This window comes from Rattus norvegicus, chromosome X (genome assembly GCF_036323735.1).
Source record: "Rattus norvegicus strain BN/NHsdMcwi chromosome X, GRCr8, whole genome shotgun sequence".
NCBI lineage: Eukaryota > Metazoa > Chordata > Mammalia > Rodentia > Muridae > Rattus > Rattus norvegicus.
The window spans coordinates 3,444,095-3,451,256 of NC_086039.1; positions in this window are offsets into that span (position 1 = coordinate 3,444,095).

Sequence of the window (7,162 nt, forward strand, 5' to 3'; positions counted from 1 at the left end):
CAAATTTACACAATATCTTTCTACAAATCCAGCACTACAAAGGATAATAAATGGTAAAGCCCAACATAAGGAGGCAAGCTATACCCTAGAAGAAACAAGAAACTAATCGTCTTGGCAACAAAACAAAGAGAATGAAAGCACACAAACATAACCTCACATCCAAATATGAATATAAAGGGAAACAATAATCACTATTCCTTAATATCTCTCAATATCAATGGCCTCAACTCCCCAATAAAAAGACATAGATTAACAAACTGGATACGCAACGAGGACCCTGCATTCTGCTGCCTACAGGAAACACACCTCAGAGACAAAGACAGACACTACCTCAGAGTGAAAGGCTGGAAAACAACTTTCCAAGCAAATGGTCAGAAGAAGCAAGCTGGAGTAGCCATTCTAATATCAAATAAAATCAATTTCCAACTAAAAGTCATCAAAAAAGATAAGGAAGGACACTTCATATTCATCAAAGGAAAAATCCACCAAGATGAACTCTCAATCCTAAATATCTATGCCCCAAATACAAGGGCACCTACATACGTAAAAGAAACCTTACTAAGCTCAAAACACACATTGCACCTCACACAATAATAGTGGGAGATTTCAACACCCCACTCTCATCAATGGACAGATCATGGAAACAGAAATTAAACAGTGATGTCGACAGACTAAGAGAAGTCATGAGCCAAATGGACTTAACGGATATTTATAGAACATTCTATCCTAAAGCAAAAGGATATACCTTCTTCTCAGCTCCTCATGGTACTTTCTCCAAAATTGACCATATAATTGGTCAAAAAACGGGCCTCAACAGGTACAGAAAGATAGAAATAATACAATGCGTTCTATCGGACCACCACGGCCTAAAACTGGTCTTCAATAACAAGGGAAGAATGCCCACATATACGTGGAAATTGAACAATGCTCTACTCAATGATAACCTGGTCAAGGAAGAAATAAAGAAAGAAATTAAAAACTTTTTAGAATTTAATGAAAATGACGATACAACATACCCAAACCTATGGGACACAATGAAAGCTGTGCTAAGAGGAAAACTCATAGCGCTCAGTGCCTGCAGAAAGAAACAGGAAAGAGCATATGTCAGCAGCTTGACAGCACACCTAAAATCTCTAGAACAAAAAGAGGCAAATACACCCAGGAGGAGTATAAGGCAGGAAATAATCAAACTCAGAGCTGAAATCAACCAAGTAGAAACAAAAAGGACCATAGAAAGAATCAACAGAACCAAAAGTTGGTTCTTTGAGAAAATCAACAAGATAGATAAACCCTTAGCCAGACTAACGAGAGGACACAGAGAGTGCGTCCAAATTAACAAAATCAGAAATGAAAAGGGAGACATAACTACAGATTCAGAGGAAATTCAAAAAATCATCAGATCTTACTATAAAAACCTATATTCAACAAAATTTGAAAATCTTCAGGAAATGGACAATTTCCTAGATAGATACCAGGTATCGAAGTTAAATCAGGAACAAATAAACCAGTTAAACAACCCCATAACTGCTAAGGAAATAGAAGCAGTCATTAAAGGTCTCCCAACCAAAAAGAGCCCAGGTCCAGACGGGTTTAGTGCAGAATTCTATCAAACCTTCATAGAAGACCTCATACCAATATTATCCAAACTATTCCACAAAATTGAAACAGATGGAGCACTACCGAATTCCTTCTACGAAGCCACAATTACTCTTATACCTAAACCACACAAAGACACAACAAAGAAAGAGAACTTCAGACCAATTTCCCTTATGAATATCGACGCAAAAATACTCAATAAAATTCTGGAAAACCGAATTCAAGAGCACATCAAAACAATCATCCACCATGATCAAGTAGGCTTCATCCCAGGCATGCAGGGATGGTTTAATATACCGAAAACCATCAAAGTGATCCATTATATAAACAAACTGAAAGAACAGAACCACATGATCATTTCATTAGATGCTGAGAAAGAATTTGACAAAATTCAACACCCCTTCATGATAAAAGTCCTGGAAAGAATAGGAATTCAAGGCCCATACCTGAACATAGTAAAAGCCATATACAGCAAACCAGTTGCTAACATTAAACTAAATGGAGAGAAACTTGAAGCAATACCACTAAAATCAGGGACTAGACAAGGCTGCCCACTCTCTCCCTACTTACTCAATATAGTTCTTGAAGTTCTAGCCAGAGCAATCAGACAACAAAAGGAGATCAAGGGGCTACAGATCAGAAAAGAAGAGGTCAAAATATCACTATTTGCAGATGACATGATAGTATATTTAAGTGATCCCAAAAGTTCCACCAGTGAACTACTAAAGCTGATAAACAACTTCAGCAAAGTGGCTGGGTATAAAATTAACTCAAATAAATCAGTTGCCTTCCTCTATACAAAAGAGAAACAAGCCGAGAAAGAAATTAGGGAAACGACACCCTTCATAATAGACCCAAATAATATAAAGTACCTCGGTGTGACTTTAACCAAGCAAGTAAAAGATCTGTACAATAAGAACTTCAAGACACTGAGGAAAGAAATTGAAGAAGACCTCAGAAGATGGAAAGATCTCCCATGCTCATGGATTGGCAGGATTAATATAGTAAAAATGGCCATTTTACCAAAAGCAATCTACAGATTCAATGCAATCCCCATCAAAATACAAATCCAATTCTTCAAAGAGTTAGACAGAACAATGTGCAAATTCATCTGGAATAACAAAAAACCCAGGATAGCTAAAGCTATCCTCAACAATAAAAGGACTTCAGGGGGAATCACTATCCCTGAACTCAAGCAGTATTACAGAGCAATAGTGATAAAAACTGCATGGTATTGGTACAGAGACAGACAGATAGACCAATGGAAAAGAATTGAAGACCCAGAAATGAACCCACACACCTATGGTCACTTGATTTTTGACAAAGGAGCCAAAACCATCCAATGGAAAAAAGATAGCATTTTCAGCAAATGGTGCTGGTTCAACTGGAGGGCAACATGTAGAAGAATGCAGATCGATCCATGCTTATCACCCTGTACAAAGCTTAAGTTCAAGTGGATCAAGGACCTCCACATCAAACCAGACACACTCAAACTAATAGAAGAAAAACTAGGGAAGCATCTGGAACACATGGGCACTGGAAATAATTTCCTGAACAAAACACCAATGGCTTATGCTCTAAGATCAAGAATCGACAAATGGGATCTCATAAAACTGCAAAGCTTCTGTAAGGCAAAGGACACTGTGGTTAGGACAAAACGGCAACCAACAGATTGGGAAAAGATCTTTACCAATCCTACAACAGATAGAGGACTTATATCCAAAATATACAAAGAACTCAAGAAGTTAGACCGCAGGGAAACAAATAACCCTATTAAAAAATGGGGTTCAGAGCTAAACAAAGAATTCACAGCTGAGGAATGCCGAATGGCTGAGAAACACCTAAAGAAATGTTCAACATCTTTAGTCATAAGGGAAATGCAAACCAAAACAACCCTGAGATTTCACCTCACACCAGTGAGAATGGCTAAGATCAAAAACTGAGGTGACAGCAGATGCTGGCGAGGATGTGGAGAAAGAGGAACACTCCTCCATTGTTGGTGGGATTGCAGACTGGTAAAATCATTCTGGAAATCAGTCTGGAGGTTCCTCAGAAAATTGGACATTGAACTGCCTGAGGATCCAGCTATACCTCTCTTGGGCATATACCCAAAAGATGCCTCAACATATAAAAGAGACACGTGCTCCACTATGTTCATCGCAGCCTTATTTATAATAGCCAGAAAATGGAAAAAACCAGATGCCCTTCAACAGAGGAATGGATGCAGAAAATGTGGTACATCTACACAATGGAATATTACTCAGCTATCAAAAACAATGAGTTTATGAAATTCGTAGGCAAATGGTTGGAACTGGAAAATATCATCCTGAGTGAGCTAACCCAATCACAGAAAGACATACATGGTATGCACACATTGATAAGTGGCTATTAGCCCAAATGCTTGAATTACCCTAGATCCCTAGAACAAACGAAACTCAAGACGTTGATCAAAATGTGAATGCTTCACTCCTTCTTTAAATGAGGAAAAAGAATACCCTTGGCAGGGAAGGGAGAGGCAAAGATTAAAACAGAGACTGAAGGAACACCCATTCAGAGCCTGCCCCACATGTGGCCCATACATATACAGCCACCTAATTAGACAAGATGGATGAAGCAAAGAAGTGCAGACCGACAGGAGCCGGATGTAGATCGCTCCTGAGAGACACAACCAGAATACAGCAAATACAGAGGCGAATGCCAGCAGCAAATCACTGAACTGAGAATAGGTCCCCTGTTGAAGGAATCAGAGAAAGAACTGGAAGAGCTTGAAGGGGCTCGAGACCCCAAAAGTACAACAATGCCAAGCAACCAGAGCTTCCAGGGACTAAGCCACTACCTAAAGTCTATACATGGACTGACCCTGGACTCTGACCCCATAGGTAGCAGTGAATATCCTAGTAAGAGCACCAGTGGAATGGGAAGCCCTGGGTCCTGCTAAGACTGAACCCCCAGTGAACTAGTCTATGGGGGGAGGGCGGCAATGGGGGGAGGGTTGGGAGGGGAACACCCATAAGGAAGGGGAGGGGGGAGGGGGATGTTTGCCCGGAAACCGGGAAAGGGAATAACACTCGAAATGTATATAAGAAATACTCAAGTTAATAAAAAAAATGGGGTTCAGAGCTAAACAAAGAATTCACAGCTGAGGAATGCTGAATGGCTGAGAAACACCTAAAGAAATGTTCAACATCTTTAGTCATAAGGGAAATGCAAGTCAAAACAACCCTGAGATTTCACCTCACACCAGTGAGAATGGCTAAGATCAAAAACTCAGGTGACAGCAGATGCTGGCAAGGATGTGGAGAAAGAGGAACACTCCTCCATTGTTGGTGGGATTGCAGACTGGTACAACCATTCTGGAAATCAGTCTGGCGGTTCCTCAGAAAATTGGACATTGAACTACCTGAGGACCCAGCTATACCTCTCTTGGGCATATACCCACAAGATGCCCCAACATATAACAAAGACACATGCTCCACTATGTTCATAGCAGCCTTATTTATAATAGCCAGAAGCTGGAAAGAACCCAGATGCCCTTCAACAGAGGAATGGATACAGAAAATGTGGTACATCTACACAATGGAATATTACTCAGCTATCAAAAACAATGCCTTTATGAAATTCATAGACAAATGGTTGGAACTGGAAAATATCATCCCGAGTGAGGTAACCCAATCACAGAAAAACACACATGGTATGCACTCATTGATAAGTGGCTATTAGCCCAAATGCTTGAATTACCCTAGATGCATAGAACACATGAAACTCAATACGGATGATCAAAATGTGAATGCTTCACTCCTTCTTTAAAAGGCGAACAAGAATACCCTTGGCAGGGAATAGAGAGGTAAAGATTAAAACAGAGACTGAAGGAACACCCATTCAGAGCCTGCCCCACATGTGGCCCATACATATACAGCCACCCAATTAGACAAGATGGATGAAGCAAAGAAGTGCAGACCAACAGGAGCCGGATGTAGATCGCTCCTGAGAGACACAGCCAGAATACAGCAAATACAGAGGCGAATGCCAGCAGCAAACCACTGAACTGAGAATAGGTCCCCCGTTGAAGGAATCAGAGAAAGAACTGGAAGAGCTTGAAGGTGCTCGAGACCCCAAAAGTACAACAATGTCAAGCAACCAGAGCTTCCAGGGACTAAGCCACTACCTAAAGACTATACATGGACTGACACTGGACTCTGTCCCCATAGGTAGCAATGAATATCCTAGTAAGAGCACCAGTGGAAGGGGAAGCCCTGGGTCCTGCTAAGACTGAACCCCCAGTGAATGTGATTGTTGGGGGGAGGGCGGCAACGGGGAGAGGGTGGGGAGGGGAACACCCATAAAGAAGGGGAGTGGGAGGGATTAGGGGGATGTTTGCCCGGAAACCGGGAAAGGGAATAACACTCGAAATGTATATAAGAAATACTCAAGTTAATAAAAAAAAAAAAAAAAGAAAAAAAAAAGAAAAAACCACAAAGGAACAGGCACCAAAAAAACACAGAGTTGGAAAACATAATATACAAGCAAAAGACCAGAGAGATTAAAAAAAATGTTCAAGTAAAATAATATACAACAAAAGTCTAAAAAAAAAAAAAAAAAAAAAAAGAAAGAAAACCATTATGTCTCCTGATTTCTCTTTCTTCCCCTGAAATGTGCATAATACCCTTTTGCTATGTTACAGTCTTGGATTTTTTGGCCTCCAAATGTCTATCATTTAAAATTATCCAGTCTGCATTATTCTGTTATTATGACAGAAATGTACTAACACAAAGATTCTAGACAAGTTGAAAGAAGCTAAACACAAAAGCTAATGTGCAGTTCTACTTTTATGAAATGTTCACAATAAGCAACCCATGACAGCAAAAAAAAAGTATGTGGTAGCTAGGATCTGGGATCAGGGAAGGGTGGAAAATGATTGTTTGATGGCTGTGGAATATCTTAGACAAAGACAGTCTGGAACTAGATAGTAAAAATGTTTGTGCAGCATCATAGATGCAGTAAAAGACACTGAATTGAATGTGTTAAAATGGATAACATAGTAAATTTCATGTTATAATTTTTTTTTCAAATAAAGAAGTTTGTCTTTCCCCCAGGAATCCTCATTAGAGTGACATCATCATTAAATCCTGCATAATAATCCCTGGCTCTCCACCATGGTGCTCAGGAAAGTCAGGGAGATCTAAATGATGATTATCCTAAATGCTTCATTGTGGGAGTGAACAATGTGGACTCCAAATAGATTTGGAAGGAAGATTGTGCTGCTGATAGACAAGAACACCATGTTTCATGAGGCATTTGGAAGAGAAGCCAACTCTGTAGAAACTGTTTCCTTATATTCAGGGTAATGTGGGTTTTGTGTTCACCAAGGAGGCACTGGTGGCTTTATATACAAAGTCTTTTATATCTCTAATCTATCTTTTCATTCTTGTTTCTTGAAAGGTACCCATAAATGTTGCCACTGTTTATCTGCACTTTGGTTATGGTACTGTTGTTTCAGTGCCACATTTTATCATAGATGGGCATAACTCGGTCCTAACTGAGGACACTGAGTATACCTTCCCATTTA